Here is a 17,135-nt window from a genome sequence, read left to right on the forward strand (position 1 = left end):
ATCAAGGAATAAGCCATATGCAAGGCAAGCAACTTACTCTCTGTATTATCGCTCTACCTAACCACGAAAGGGTTCTTAAGTGTGGAGAAATGTTATCAGATGGGTGTTTTAGAAACTTTCCAGCTAAGGAATGGAAGAAAGAGGACAAAGCTGTAAGGAAGTGGACAACAGCTAAAGAAAAGGTCTAAATGGAGAACTATAGAATTGGATACAAGCAGAGAGCATGGGTGGAGTGGGGAGAAGTAAAAGAGACTTAGAAGAAATGATGGAGCTGGAGCAATAACACAGTGAGGAGGGAGGGAGCTTGCCTTGCATGCAGCCAACCCAGATTTTGATATCCAACATCTCACATGGTCCCCCAAGCACTGCCAGGAATGACCCCTGAGTGCAGAGCCAGGGGTAACCACCTGGACACCCTGAGTTTTGGGTCTGACTCAAAAAACAATAAAAAAGAAAGAAGAAAAGACAGAATTTAATATGGTTGTTTATTACATCATGTTCTTTTCATTTATATTATTTGTTGCTCTTACATTTAAGGAAACTGAAAGGTTATAATTACATTTTTTTTACTTTAAGATATATGGAATATATCTTACTACTTATCTTGCTTCCTTTCCATCCCCAAATCTTGAAGGAGCTATAGATTCAAAGCTACAACAGATTTAGAGAACTGATAAAGTAGAGCAGCAGAACATTTGACATACAACTTGTTTTTTCCCTTTTACAATTAATATACAATGTACAACATACATGAATAATTTTAAGATATCAAAGTTGTGATGGTTGATATGCAGGGCCTTTCTTTTTTTCCTCTCCATGTCTATATTGAAATCCCAAATTCACACCCAGATCACTTCAGCAGTCTTCCCAGATCCCACAATTTCAGAGGCACAAATCTTTCCACTATGGAATTTTCATATTCCTTTATGATTTATATTTTATACTTTACATTTTACTTTGCATAATCTTCAACAGATTACAAGCTCCTTGTAACCAGGATCTTTTTAAATTTACCCACAATACTTAGCACAATGCCCTGCATGAACAGGAACTATTTGTCAAATGAATGAATCAATAGCTACTTCCAGCTGCTCTTTCCACCCTTGCCTTGTTTAACCCAGATCAATAGTAATGGAAATGCGGGAGATCAAAGCCTCATGGGAAGTTCTGAATTATAGGTTCAGGGAACAAGGTTCACTGGCAACTTTGCGGAAACTATGCCAGATATTTCACTTATAGATAATGCTAAAGCACATGTCTAAGCTTTGACATACAATCTGACAATAGCCTCAATCAAATTTTCAGCATTAAAATTCTAACCATCAGGGCCCTGAGAGATAGCACAGCGGCGTTTGCCTTGCAAGCAGCCAATCCAGGACCAAAGGTTGTTGGTTCGAATCCCGGTGTCCCATATGGTCCTCTGTGCCTGCCAGGAGCTATTTCTGAGCAGACAGCCAGGAGTAACCCCTGAGCATCGCTGGGTGTGGCCCAAAAACAAAAACAAAAACAAAAATTCTAACCATCAGTTTCTTTTGGAACTTGATAATGTCTGCTTATCAAACTGGATATCAAACAGTTTACAGCAAAAATGGCTCAAGCTACCCAGATTGCAATACCTGAGTTGGAACCTAAATTGATATGATATTATTAAAATACCCAGGATTTCCACAGCCATATTTATAGTAGATTTCTAAGATCAGTTTTCACAAAAGAAAATAATCATGTTGAATTGTCAAGGGAGAAGATTGTAAGCCACTAATAGAAAGACCATGTATGGAGCCGGAGAGATAGCATGGAAGTAAGGTATTTGTCTTTCATGCAGGAGGTCATCGGTTCGAATGCCGGCGTCCCATATGGTCCCCCATGCCTGCCAGGAGCAATTTCTGAGCCTGGAGTCAGGAATAACCCCTGAGCACTGCCGGGTGTGACCCAAAAACCACAAAAAAAAAAAAAAAAAAAAAAGAAAAGAAAAGAAAAAGAAAGACCATGGTTAGAAATGATCTGATCCACAAGCCTAGGAATGACAGTAACTTTCAAATGTCTAAACTGCTTACACAGAAAGTTAGCCAAAGTCCATGGAAGCATACAACATATGAATCTTTTCACTCCTTTGCTTAGTGCTTGGGATGCTGCAGCCTGTCAGTAAGATACTTTGTAGGCTTGTCACTATGTTAAAGCTATATCTGGCTTCTGTCTTTAGAAGAGATGAGCTCAGTTCCTGATGCCTTATAATATCTAGATTTGTAGACATATCACTTACAGTTGTTAAAAAATAAATAAATAAAACACTACTAATTTAAAAAGAACATTTGGCAGCTAGATAGCTAAAGTACATAACTTGCATGTGGCAATCCTAAGTTTGATCCCCAGCATCATGTCTGGTTCCCTAAGCAAAGGAAAAATCCCTGAGCACAGATCCAGGAGTAAGCTCAGCTAGGTGTGGCCCTAGAGATTCTTGAGACCCAATGTGGGTAGTTCAGGTAATTTTCAGGCCCTCATAAAGAACCACTAGACCAGAGAATTGCTGGTATTCTCCAATTCCCTGAACATCCTTTGATAGACCCACCCCAACAATAGCATAGCATCTTATAAGGTTTTCACCCCAAAGATGGCTACAACAACTTAAAGTAAAACTCATATCAAAATACATGAATGACGGGACTGGAGAGATTGCATGGAGGTAAAGCGTTTGCCTTTTATGCAGAAAGACTGTGGTTCGAATCCCAGAATCCCATATGATCCCCTGTGCCTGCCAAGGGTGATTTCTGAGCATAGAGCCAGAAGTAACCCCTGAGCGCTGCTGGGTGTAACCCAAAAACAAAACAAAACAAAAACACATGAATGAAAAGCCAGAGAAATAGTACAGTAGGTAGGGTGCTCACATTGCACACAGTTGACCTGGGTCTCAGAACCCTTCTGGGATGCCATCCAGTTCTGAATAGACAAAAAAAAAATCCTATTTCCTTACTATATTCCCTTGCAGCAAAAATTCTGAACTCTGAAACCCATCCCCCACCCTGGTAAATTAAAATATATGGACACAAGTATTGTTTCTGGTTTCTCACAAGTAGAGGAAAGAGAGTTACTGAGGAAGAGTTGCTTATTTTCTGAAGCAAAGGCCTACTGTCAAACTGCTGAATAAAACAATTCTAGTAAGCTCTGAAATCCCAGTGTTATGGAAGCCCGAGATTCCCCAACTTTATTTTTCTTCATTTTTTTTTGTTTTGTTTTGGGACCATATCCAGTGTTGTTCAGGGCTTACCCCTTTCTCTGTGCCCTGGGTTCATTCCTAGTCATGCTCAAGATCCATATTTGATACCAGATATCAAACCCAGGTCACTGGCATGCAAGACAAGTGTCTTAACCCCTTACTACTTCTCTGCCTACTCTCCACAATTCTTGTCAGGCCATTACTATAGTATTTTTCTGGGACTCATCCCTGAAGGTCCCACAAGCTCAGAACTCTAATTTTATTGGTAAAATTATCAATATTTAGCTCTTCTGGAGAGACCTAACATAGTTTCTTCTTCCTGAAATCGAACCATAAAAAACTCTACCTTCAAACGCATTAAATGTCTATGATGACAAACAGGTCAAACCCAATATGAATCCCATTTACAGAATGTATCATTTGTACAAAGTTATGTACATTGAGGTGTATATAAATAAGCAAAGCAGCAAAGTACATAAATAAGATCATGTAAGATGATTGCCCTCAGGTAAATTTCCATGGGGCAACCTTCCATAATACAGTTCATACTTTTGGCACTGTTAGTCAAGTAAAGGAGGGTGCTGGTATGAGCTTATCACTTAGATCCAATACAAACCTCTCCAGAAAGTGAATAGATCACACAATACAGTATTCTGGTCAAGATGGAGCTGCTTGTAAAAGGTTACAAGTCAGATTAAAATCCTTGTTTGTCACAGTCAAGGTGGTAATAATTTTTCCTTAGCCATGATGCCATCGGAGAACTTTTCAGAGAGCTATGATGTGTAAATTCAGATTACAATCATTTTAGAAAGCATTACCAGTCAAGGTATGAAGCTCACTACCTGTTTCTTTCTTTAAAAATACATCAAGGAGGAATTTGGAGAGGTAGCACAGTGGTAGGGCATTTGCCTTGCATGCAGCCAACCCAGGAGATGGTGGTTTGATCCCATATGGTCTCAGAGCCTGCCAGGAGCAATTTCTGGGCACAGAGCCAGGAGTAACTCCTAGAACTGCCGGGTGTGACCAAAAAAAACAAACAAAATACATCAAGGAATAATAACTAGAAAACATTATCATAAATCCAACTATTGAATTGATGCTATTAATGCTCCTTGAGCAGGGGTCCTCAAACTTTTTAAACAGGGGCCCAGTTCACTGTCCCTCAGACCATTGGAGGGTCTGACTATAGTAAAAACAAAACTTATGAATGAATTCTTACGCACACTGCATATATCTTATTTTGCAATGAAGAAACAAAACTGATACAAATACAATATGTGGCCCGCGGGCCATAGTTTGAGGACCACTGTAGGGAAAGGGATTCTTATTTAAATATTTATTATTTTATTTTATTGAGACAATTGTGATCAACAAAATTGGCATAAGCGTTGTTAGGTTTTGTGTAATATTCTCTCTGTAAGGTGGCTAGCTGTGTGTAAAGGGTATCCACCCATGACTGCCAATTACATAGAGATAGTAACAGCATTTTTACTTCCTGTACAACAAAAAAAAGCTGTATAGGGGCCGCAAATGATAAGGTGTCTGCTTTGCCTGAGCTAGCCTGGTTTGATCCCCCCTGCATCCCATATGGTCCCCCAAACCAGGAGCAAATTCTGAGCTGTGTGTATTCATAGCTGTGAATTCATAGCTGGGAGTAACCCCTGAGTTTCACCGGATGTGCCAACCAAAGAAAGCTTTATAAGTAAAATCTTAACATTTGGGGGAAGAAAAAAAAAAAAAAGACTTAAATGTTTTAGCACTGCAAGTAAGATCAGGGAGTGTTTTTCCTTGGGAACTTAAGCCCTGTGGTTTGCTGAGCAATGCCGTGAAGTCATAGCACTGAAAAACACTAAGAATTCAACTCCACCCCTAGTACTTTATATGGTCCTCCAAGTTCCACCAAAGGTAAATCCTGAGAACAGATATATATGACCCAAAAGTAAACAAAATGGGGCCAGAGAGATAGCATGGAGATAGGACATTAGCCTTGCATGCAGAGGGACGGTGGATTAAATCCTTGACATCTAAGTCTGCCAGGAGCGATTCCTGAGCATAGAGCCAGGAGTAACCCCTGAGCGCTGCTGGGTGTAACCCGAAAAATAAATGTTTTTTTAAATAAATAAACAAAAATGTTGGAAGCCGGAGAGACTTCAGAGACACTGATGGTTTTGTGACTATTTATTGCTTGGGAGCAACTAATGCATGTTACACATGAAAGAAATCTTACATATTATTGAAAGAAATTGAAATGCAATACATGACAGAAAAATAAATCCATTTGATTTTTCATTGATAGCTAAGCATTTAAATAAGATGCATATGAAAATATGCATATGGAAATTTTATTATTAAAATAATTTTATTTATATCCTCTTTTTTTGTTTTTGTTTTTTGTTTTTGTTTTTTCGGGCCATACCCGTTTGATGCTCAGGGGTTATTCCTGGCTAAGCGCTCAGAAATTGCCCCTGGCTTGGGGGGACCATATGGGACGCCGGGGATCGAACTGCGGTCCTTCCTTGGCTAGCACTTGCAAGGTAGACACCTTACCTCTAGCGCCATCTCGCCAGCCCCTATATCCTCTTTTTTTTAATACATAATTTTTTTTTTTTTTGGTTTTTGGGCCACACCCAGCATTGCTCAGGGGTTACTCCTGGCTGTCTGCTCAGAAATAGCTCCTGGCAGGCACAGGGGACCATATGGGACACCGGGATTCGAACTAACCACTTTAGGTCCTGGATCGGCTGCTTGCAAGGCAAACACCGCTATGCTATCTCTCCAGGCCCTAATACATAATTTTTATTTTGACCATATTGGTTTACATTACTTTCACAATAATATTTTAGGTCATATCCTCTTTTAAGATTTAAGTTTTTAAGTTATTTGGGCAAAGCCTAAGAAAAGAAGTTTTACATAAGAGAAAATAACCCAAACTCCTCCATGTTAGTCTTTGAAAGCCAATGAGGTAACTTACATTCTTATTCTTAGCTTCTCCAAACAACTACCCTCTCTTTTACAGCTCTGGTTTATTAAAATCACTTTTTCATTGCATTTCTTCAATAAGAAAGTCAAAGAAGCAAAAGCCACATTCTATGACTCTAAATGTGTACTTCAACTAAACTCTCATTACTAAGTGAAAATTAGTTAAGCAAGCAATTTTACATGTAAGCAAGACTTAATTGATGCAAAGAGTAAATTTTATCACAAAATGCAATGGGTAATTTTAAGCACATCCAAAGTTATAAAATTAGTTCCTGCTATACATTGTTTTATGTTTGTTTGTGGTGGGGGTTGGTTGTGGGATTGTTTATTTGGTGGGTCTGAAGATTTTTGTTTGCTTTTTTGGTTCTATTTGTTTTTATTTTTGTTTTTGTTTATTTTTTACTGCATGCACTGGTGCTCAGAGCTTACTCCTGGCTCTGCTCTTCACTTCTGGGACCAGAGGAATAGTAGGGTGTTTGCCTTGCACACAGTTTATCTGGGCTCAATCACTGGCATTCCATAGGTCCCCTGAGCACACTAATAGTAATTCATGGGTACAGAGCAAGTAGTAAGCTCTGAGTACAGCCGGATGTGACACTCCGCCACAAAAAAAATCACATTCAAGCAGGAGGTGGTGGTGCTAAAAGGTGATAAAGTGTTAAACATGAAAACCCAAGCCCATCAGCAACAGTACTACAAATCACAGTGCAAAAACATATTTTTATAGCACCTCCATATAAGCATACTGGTAAATGAGAAGCAAATAAGATTGATGAGGGTGTACTGGTGGAGAAAAGTGAACACTGGTGAAGGAATTGGCGTTGAAACATTGTATGCCTAAAACCAAGCTTGGAATAACTTTGCCATTTTATGTTGACTAAATTAAAAAACTAATTTATAAAAGAGAATCACTCCTGGTGGGGCTCTGGGGACCATATCGAATGTCAAGTATATGTATATGTATATGTGAAAAGGCATGATACAGTAGCAATTTTTCAGACATGGTATAATTAGAATATTTAAAATAATGTACAGTTTGCTCATTGTTCTTTGCCAGTTTAAACAATGGTACAAAGCAGGAAGAAGCCAAACATTAAGCAGCCACAACTCTATTGTGAAATATAAACACCAGGACACAGAGTTGACATACTGCTTGTCACCTATGCGTATGTCAGACCCTGCAAGTGTTCTGCAGTTGCCGCACAGCAGGGGCTCAGGCCTGGAAGATATCTGATTCCTGTAGCTCTGCAATATCTCTAACTCCTCCCCCAGCAGAGATCAGGGTCAGCCTGAGGTCATGCTGGTCAAAGATGGCTGTCAATTCACTTCTTAGTGCTGGGTTTCAAGTCTCTTTTATCTGTTAAATTGATGATTTTTAGTGCTATCATAAGAAAGGAGCCACACTATCCATATGCATTTTTATATAGACATATATATTAATTACTTTATTTAAAGACCATGTATCACATCCTTGATATAGTTGATCATAGTACGTTTGTTTCCAGGTAAGTGGGACCAAAATTATATAAAAACAAAAAAGAAAAAGAAAAGGGAAGATGAATAATACAGCAACAAGAAAAGTTTTGAAAAGGATTGTATCTCACAGTAAAGTCATTAAGTCATTGTCAGAAGGTTTATTAAGCTTTTGTTGCTAGTTGATTATTCTATTATTTCTTCTGTTTATGAGCATTAGGTAGCTTCAGATATACATTGGCTTCTAACTTAATGTGTTCCTCTTGGGGTGACAGTATTAAAAAATGGGAGGGCAGAGAGGTGGCGCTAGAGGTAAGGTGTCTGCCTTGTAAGCGCTAACCAAGGAAGGACCGCAGTTCGATCCCCGGCGTCCCATATGGTCCTCCCAAGCCGGGGCAATTTCTGAGCGCTTAGCCAGGAGTAACCCCTGAGCATCAAACGGGTGTGGCCCAAAAAACCAAAAAAGAAAAAAAAATTGGGGAAAAATTGGAGTCTAAGAAGTCCAAGCACTATTGTTGACACTGCAGTTTTGGGGGGCATAGTTTTGCCAAGGTTTCACCAAATACAAATAGGCGAGGGATGGGAGGGTGCTTGTACTCACTCTAAAAAAGTCCTCACGATGTCAGTCCAGATACCTAAAGACCTAGAGTTTTGGTCAGAATGTTATCTACAGAGAGCTGTAGATAAGTGGTGAAGCAGTGGCATTGGCCAAGTGGCTACTGTGGGTGATGGATGGAGCAGGAATTGCTTCCACAGGGTGAGTATTTGACCTGCCTCTCCTCCAGAGATTGCCAGCTTTCAGCTACCTGGCCAGTGTACCCATAATTTTCCACAGCTTGGTTTACATCTCTTTCAAGAATAGAGTCAGTCTATAGAGCTGGTCAAATTCCACATACATATTAATGGTGTGTGTTGCAGTTCCAAATTGACTGTTTTCATAGATCAGTGTGTTGTATTTGAAAGAGTTCTTTTCAATACTGTTACACCTTAAAAATCTAAGAACCGGGGGGCCGGGAAGGTGGTGCTAGAGGTAAGGTGTCTGCCTTGCAAGTGCTAGCTTAGAACGAACAGCACAGCGGTTCGATCCCCCGGCATCCCATATGGTCCCCCCAAGCCAGGGGCGATTTCTGAGCGTATAGCCAGGAGTAACCCCTGAGCGTCAAAAGGGTGTGGCCCGAATAAGCCACCCCCCCAAAAAAAACTGGGGTCTGGAGAGATAGCATGGATGTAAGGCATTTGCCTTTCACGCAGGAGGTCATCGGCTCAAATCCCAGCGTCCCATAAGGTCCCCTGAGCGTGCCAGGAGCAATTTCTGAGCATGGAGCCAGGAGTAACCCCTGAGCACTGCCTGGTGTGACCCAAAAACCACAAAAAAAAAAAAAAAAAAAAAAAACTAAAAACTGGAACAAACATACTTTTATCTGAATAGTTATAGTTCGATGCTGCCTTGCAAATTTTAAAAAGAGGGCTGGTAATAAAACAAGTTAAGACGGGACCGGAGAGATAGCATGGAGGTAAGGCGTTTGCCTTTTATGCAGAAGGACGGTGGTTCAAATCCCGGCATCCCATATGGTCCCCGGTGCCTGCCAGGGGCGATTTCTGAGCATAGAGCCAGGAGTAACCCCTGAGTCGTGCCAGGTGTGACCCAAAAACCAAAAAAAAAAAAAGTTAAGACTAGCTGGCTATCCAAAAGATTAGTATTCAGTCAAAATATATGCAGTGAAAAGATTAATTGCATTGAAAAACATGATCCTGAGAGTATCCACCTGATGTTTTTATTTTGATAAAGACCTTTTCAGATTTCTTTGTTGGCACAGCTTACAATTTGTCATAATTTTCTATGACTAGGGGAAAGACAAGTCATAATTGTAAACTGTGCCATGCTTTATTGCCAATGCAATGGTATGAACACATTTAACAGGACTGTCATTTGACTTAATTACTCCAATTTTGACATGGACCTACCACAAATAAAATTAATGGCATGAGTTATGAATACCATAAAATAATACTGCTTTGTCTTCAAGAGATGAGCATTGAAGTCTTCCTTCATAGTCTACAGCTCTCTGTGCTAGGTATAAAAAAGCAAAACAACCATAGGAAAGCCAGATGCTACTTTTACATTGGTTTATGCCTGTGACATAACAATGAAATAACATAACAAAATATAATATGACCAAATTTTCCCTCTCCAGGCACGCCAGACTATAGGAAAATCAGAATCAATGATGCATAGGTTATTTTTCACCTCCTCTCTAGAGTCTCCAGACCATGGAATGATAAAGATCATCTCAACTCGGGGGCCGGCGAGGTGGCGCTAAGGTGTCTGCCTTGCAAGCGCTAGCCAAGGAAGGACCGCAGTTCGATCCCCTGGCGTCCCATATGGTCCCCCCAAGCCAGGGGCAATTTCTGAGCACTTAGCCAGGAGTAAACCCTGAGCATCAAACTGTTGTGGTCCAAAAAAAAACAAACAAACGAAAAAAGATCATCTCAACTTGTATAAGCACTGGATTAAGACAGCATGCATTATTACAAGAGGCTGTCACCAGGACCAGACAAACATGTTAAACCACTGAGTCATTTCAATGGTGGAAGAAAGTGGGGTAGGGGTGAATGGTGTGTCTCTGGAATAATTTATGTATGAAACCTATATGTTTTTAAACGACAGTGCCAAAATCAAGAAAAATTTAAATTTTGAAAATGAAAAACTTTGGGGCCAGAGAGGTGGTGCTAAAGGTAAGGTAACCCCTGAGCATCACACGTGTGTGGCCCAAAAAAAAACAAAAAAAATTTTTGAGTCCCACATATTTGGGACCCACATTTTGGTTGTTTTTGTTCTTGTTGTTGTTGTTTTATTTTGTTTTGTTTTGGTTTGGTTTTGGCTTCAGGAACATATACAGTGTGCTCAGTGGCTATTCCTGGCTCAGTTGCTCGGTAGTTTTAATTTTCGAATTTACAAAAATAGAGTTGAAGAATGGGAGAGATAGCCCAGAAGGTAAGGCACTTGCCTTCCCTGTGACTGGGGTTCAATCCGTGGCATCCCACAAAGTGCCCCCAAGTCTGCCAGGAGTTAACCCCGAGTGTAGGCAGTGTCAGGAGTAATCCTGGAGCACCATTGGATGTGGCCCAAAAACAAATACAAAAAAAGTACCATTGGGCTAGAAAGACAGTACAGACAGTAGGACACTTACTTGCCTTACATGCGGCCAACCCAGGTTGATTCCTAACATCCCTATGATTCCCTCCCCCAAACACACTAGGAGTAATTCCTAAATACAGAGCCAGAAATAATTCCTAAGCACAACCAGGTGTGGCCCCCTAATAAAAAAAAGTATAGACTGAAGGGCCAGAGCAACAGCAGTGTATAGAGCACTTGCCTTGCTCATGGCTGACACATGTTTAATTCCCTGATGCCCTGAGGTGTGACCTCTCAAGAAAAAAAGATATAGCACTGAGTCACTTCTGTTTTGTTTGGGTTTGAGGCCACATCCAGCAGTACTCAGAGTTTACACCTGGCTCTGTGCTCAGGGATCACTCCTAGCTCAGGACACCATGTATAGTGCCATGGATAAACCTGGAATCAACTACATGCAACAAAAGCTCCTTCATGGGGCCGGAGAGATAGCATGGAAGTAAGGTGTTTGCCTTTCATGCAGGAGGTCATTGGTTCAAATCCCAGAGCCCCATATGGTCCCCCGTGCCTGCCAGGAGCAATTTCTGAGCCTGGAGCCAGGAATAACTCCTGAGCACTGCCGGGTGTGATCCAAAAACCACAAAAAAAAAAAAAAAAAAAAAAAAAGCTCCTTCATGCCTGCACTACTATCTGACCGCAATTATTTTTTTATTCTGCCAGAGAAAGATTTGTGACAGCTGAAAGAAAAGAAAGAAAGAAAAGAAAGAAAGGAAGGAAGGAAGGAAGGAAGGAAGGAAGGAAGGAAGGAAGGAAGGAAGGAAGAAAGAAGAAAGAAAAGAAAGAAGAAAGAAAGAAAAGAAAGAAAGAAAGAAAGAAAGAAAGAAAGAAAGAAAGAAAGAAAGAAAAGAAAGAAAGAAAAGAAAGAAAGAAGAAAGAAAGAAAGAAAGAAAGAAAGAAAGAAGAAAGAAAGAAAGAAAGAAAGAAAAAGAGAGAGAGAAGAAAGAAGAGAAGAGAAGAAAGAAAGAAAGAAAGAAAGAAGAAAGAAAGAAAGAAAGAAAGAAAAAAGAAAGAGAAAGAAAGAAAGAAAGAAGAAAGAAAGAATAAGAAAGCAATAAAGAAAGAAAAAAGAAGAAAGAAAGAAAGAAAGAAAGAAAGGAAGAAAGAAAAAAGAAAGAAAGAAAGAAGAATGAAAGAAAAAAAGATAGAAGAAAGAAAGAGAGCGAAAAAGAAAGAAAGAAAGAAAGAAAGAAAGAGTAGACCCTAGAGAAGAGCCTTCTGATAAATTAAATGTATATTTAAAAAAAATTGGGCCCGGAGAGATAGCACAGCGGCGTTTGCCTTGCAAGCAGCCATTCCAGGACCAAAGGTGGTTGGTTCGAATCCCGGTGTCCCATATGGTCCCCTGTGCCTGCCAGGAGCTATTTCTGAGCAGACAGCCAGGAGTAACCCCTGAGCACCGCCAGGTGTGGCCCAAAAACAAAACAAAAAATATATATATATATATTTTTTTTTGCTTTTTGGGCCACACCCTGTGACATTCAGGAGTTACTCCTGGCTATGCGCTTAGAAACTGCTCCTGGCTTGAGGGACCATATGGGACTCTGGGGGATAGAACCATAGTGCGTCCTAGGTCAGCCATGTGCAAGGCAAATGCCCTACAGCTGCGACAACTGCTCCAGTCCCAACTTCTATTAAATATAAGTTTTCTCCTCTTTTTCTCCTCTATTTCTCAGTGATATTTGATGGGACTCATTACTCTTGCTGAGAAAATGTGAAGAAAACCTCAGGACTACACATTAAACTTGACATTTGTGTCCACTGCATATGCTCAGGTAGTATGGCAGGCTGTGTAGCAGTCACTGGCATAAATATAAAACAGGCAGTAAAAGAAAGCAGCAGCTCCAGTCACAGAATGGTGGTGTGGCTGGCTTTCTGGCATGGAGAACCCAATGGGAAGGCATCATATGTTGGCTAAAAGTAATTGCTGGCTTTCTCTTCCACAGCAAAGAAGATCTTTAGCAGTACATCAATGTTTTATGTAGCTATATTAAACTGTCTGCTCCTTGAGTTTTTCCACATTCTAGTTTATGACCCCACTAAAAGAAGAAGCTAGCATCTTCTTAAAATGTTTCCATAATCCTTCTTCCCCTGCCCATGGAAAAAAATATAAATTTCCACCTATATCCATAAATCGATTTCTCATATAGATGAAGAATCAAAGCATCTTCTGGTTGGGTTTTTTAAGCTTGAAACTGCCACTGAAAATAAGCTGATATTTATTTGGATATTGATCAAGTGGAAGTCCTCAATAAAAATCTTCTGCCATGTGGTTTTATCCTTAGATTCCTTTGTCTTTTAATTAAGAAGTGGTTTTTTTCTATACCAATAGGGTGGCATATTCCAAAGATTAAATCAATGGACTATAAATTATATGTAAAAGGAAACATCAGGTCACTGCCCTAACACAGCAGATTTATTACTAAAGTAGGTAACTCCATGGCAATTCACTGCATTAGTTTTCATAAAGTGAGAGACAGGAGAGGATCAATGATATCTTTGGTTCACTGTTGCTTTTAATGGTTCATTTATAATAGCTACTTATCTCCTATTATCTCAGCTTGCTCAAATAATGTCAATCCAACAAAAAATAATCACCATTATGGGAATATGTATTTAATTCAAGTCTAACTGACTATCCTTTAATCTGATTTATGAATTTATAGAGTATCCAGAAATAATATAAATGGATAGTGATTCATAGGTATATATAAAACTATTATATAATCTATAAAAGGTTTAGAGATTTTTCAAAAAGACTGTTTTGTTCCTATATTCAGAGGCATGTTCATGGCTGAGCAAGTATATGACGAAGGTCTAGGCCAAGTCTACCCATTGCTGTCAAAGCCAAGAATGATAGCTGAGGGGTGGGAAGATAGCTCAGTGGTAAGTGAACATTCCCCACCACAAGAAGGGCCAGATATAGGCCTGGTTGTCCCCTACTGCCAGGCTGACAGCTCCACACTAAACCTACATATTAGCCTCATAGGAACAGTAATTCTGGGGTCAATCGCTAGGCCCTTAACCACTGCTTGGGGGACAGGGCTAAAAACAAAAACAAATAGAAAAAGATGGCAAATTGAATCCTAAATAGACCCTTCAACTACACTATGTTTCTTGGAATCTGACTTTACAAATGCAAAACATTTTTTTTAAAGTTTTTGGGTCATACCCAGCAGTGCTCAGGGGTTACTCTTGGCTCTACGCTCAGAAATCGCTATTGGCAGGCTCGGGGGACTATATGGGATGCCGGGATTCGAACCACCGTTCTTCTGCATGGAAGGCAAACGCCCTACCTCCATGCTATCTCTCCGGCACCCGCAAAACGTATTTTTGATATGTAAATATGCACATGTTATTTGTGGGTTCCCAAAAAAAGTGAGGCCAATCTTGAGTAATTATTACCCTGATTTTAATGGAAGTTTTGGGGTTTTGTTTGTTCTTGGGCCACACCTGGCAGTGATCAGGGCTTACCCATGGCTCAGGCATAGGAAACCATGGGATGCCAGGGATCAAATCAGGTTAGCTGCATACAAGACAAGCTTTTTACCCATTATACTATCTCTCCAGCTCCTTCAAATGAGGGTTTTTTTTTTTGTTTTTGTTTTTGTTTTTTTGGGTTTTTTTATTTATTTTTGTTTGTTTGTTTGTTTGTTTTGGGCCACATACAGTGATCCTCAGGGGTTACTCCTGGCTATGCGCTCCGAAATCGCTCCTGGGAGATCGAACCACAGTCTGCCAAATGAGGTTTCTTTTTTTTTAATACAGGCTTCTGAATAACATCTTCAGTGAAGGAGAAATAAATTCATCTGTTTCTTACCAACTCAGATATCTTCTTCCAGGAAAACTAGAAGTAAATAATTATTTCTTCCCTTCCCTTAGTTGTTGGGTGTGAACTGCACACATGCTTGATTGTGATTCTCACACACTTGGTTGTGGTCAGCTCCAGTGTTCTTTATAATTTCTCTACAGTGCTCACAAACATCTTCCAGGGCCCTGCAAATTGCAGGGGTCCCAAACAGCAAATTGCTGGTGGGTATTGGGCACGTGTGGGCTGCACTGGGAATTGAAACCATGACCTCCTGCTGGCTGAACAGACACTTTGTGTCTTTCCTGGGACCCATAAGTAGATATTAGAAGTAGACAAAATATCATATATTAAAGTATATAGTAAGAGTAAAGGTGTCTTTTTTGTTCCAAATAAGTCATAAAGTACATGGTCAATAAGTACATGAAAAACTGTCCAATTTAGCAGTGAGCCATGAGGAAAAGGCAAATCAAAACAAGAAGTATGTGTGTACCACCACCCCCCAATGTGAGATGCTGTAATAATTCACATCCAATGGGGTAGAATAGATGTTATTTTTAAAAATTTTGACCAGAAAGTAACAAGTGTCTGTAAGAATAAAGAGAAATTTCAACCTTTGCACAGTTTATAGAAATGTAAAAGGGGGCGGGGGGGGGGGGGCCCAGAGAGATAGTACAGCAGCGTTTGCCTTGCAAGCAGCTGATCCAGGACCTAAGGTGGTTGGTTCGAATCCGGGCATCCCATATGGTCCCCCTGTGCCTGCCCGGAGCTATTTCTGAGCAGATAGCCAGGAGTAACCCCTGAGCACCACCGGGTGTGGCCCAAAAACCAAAAAAAAAAAAAAAGAAATGTAAAAGGATTGGCCAGAAAGCTCAGTGGACTGAGCCATACTTTGCAAAAGACCACATAGTCACCTGAGTATCATCAGAAGCAAGCTCTCAGCATACTATGCTTAGAGCATTGAGTACTGCTGGGCCACCTCCAAATATACTCACACAGTAAGAGAACAGCGCCAGAGATAGTACAGTGGCTAAGGCACTTGCCTTGCACGTGACAGACCTGGGTTTGATGCCTGGTACCACATGTTGTCTCTAAACCCGGGGTCTCAAACTTGCGGCCCTCCATACAACATTTTGTGGCCCTACCCTAGAGGAATCTTTTTTGTTTTGTTTTGTTTTAGTTGTTTGGGTCACACCCCCCAATGTTCAAGGCTTACTAGTGACTTTGCACTCAAGGATCACCCCGACTTTGCCTCCTGCAGCCCGCAGGTAAACTGAGTTTGAGACCCCTGCAGCCCTACCAGGAGTAATTCCTGAGTGTAGAGCCAGAAATAAGCCCTGAGCTCTGCCAGGCATGGCCCCAAACAAACAAAAGTAATGTAAAAAGATATAACTATTATGGAAAATAATATGGTGGCTCAAAAATCTAAATTAGTAGGCCAGAGAGAAATAGCACAGGCAGTGTTTGACTTGCATGTGGAAAACCTGGATTTGATCCCTGGCATCTCAAAGCCTGTCTTTGAGTGCAGAGTAGAATAAGAAGTGAGCCCTAAGTACTTCCAGATATCACCCAAAAGCCCCCCAAAAGATATACATTAGAATGACCAAGTGATCCAACAACTTAAGCATATATACAAATGAATGAAAACAGAGTTCTAAAGAGACATCTGTATCCGCCACTCATAACCTCATTACTCATTATATCTAAGTTTTAGAAACAAAAACAGAAAGAGGGTATATTTGTTGCAACCTAATCTTGCATGTGACTAACCCCAGTTTGGTCCTCAGGTACCACGTGATCCTCCAATCACCTCCAGGAGTGATTCTGCATAAAAAAGAAATATATATATATATATTTATATGCATATATACAATAAACTGCAATATGGATAGCCTTAAAAGCATTATGCTCAGTGAAATAATAAAGAGTATGATTCTACTTTTATAAGGTACTTAACAGTAGACTCATAGATACAGGAAGTAGAATGGAAGTTGCCAGGGCTAAAGGGAAGTATGGGGGCAGAGTTCTTATTTAATGGACATAGAATTTCAGGATACAAGATGAACAGTTATGGGAATGGTTGCATAATGCTATAAATATATTTAATACCACTGAACTATACATTTAAAAATATCCTGAAAGCAATAGACAGAGGTAGGAGGCTATACCCTGTGGTACTCAAGACTTACCTGTTTCTGTGCTCAGGGATCACTCCTAGCAGTGCTCAGGGGATCATGGCTTATCTGGGGTTCCAACCCCAGCTAGCTGTGTTCAAGTTGTCTTTGCCCCTATAGTATCCCTCCAATTCCTGATAGCAAGTTTTATGTTACATAAATTTTACTGCAAAAAAAACATGTGTCAGGGCCGGAGAGATAACATGGAGGTAAGGTGTTTGCCTTGCATGCAGAAGGTCAGTTGTTCGAATTCCGGCATCCCATATGGTCCCCTGAGGAGCGATTTCTGAGCATAGAGTG

The sequence above is a fragment of the Suncus etruscus genome, chromosome 10, assembly GCF_024139225.1.
Source record: "Suncus etruscus isolate mSunEtr1 chromosome 10, mSunEtr1.pri.cur, whole genome shotgun sequence".
Taxonomy (NCBI): Eukaryota; Metazoa; Chordata; class Mammalia; order Eulipotyphla; family Soricidae; genus Suncus; species Suncus etruscus.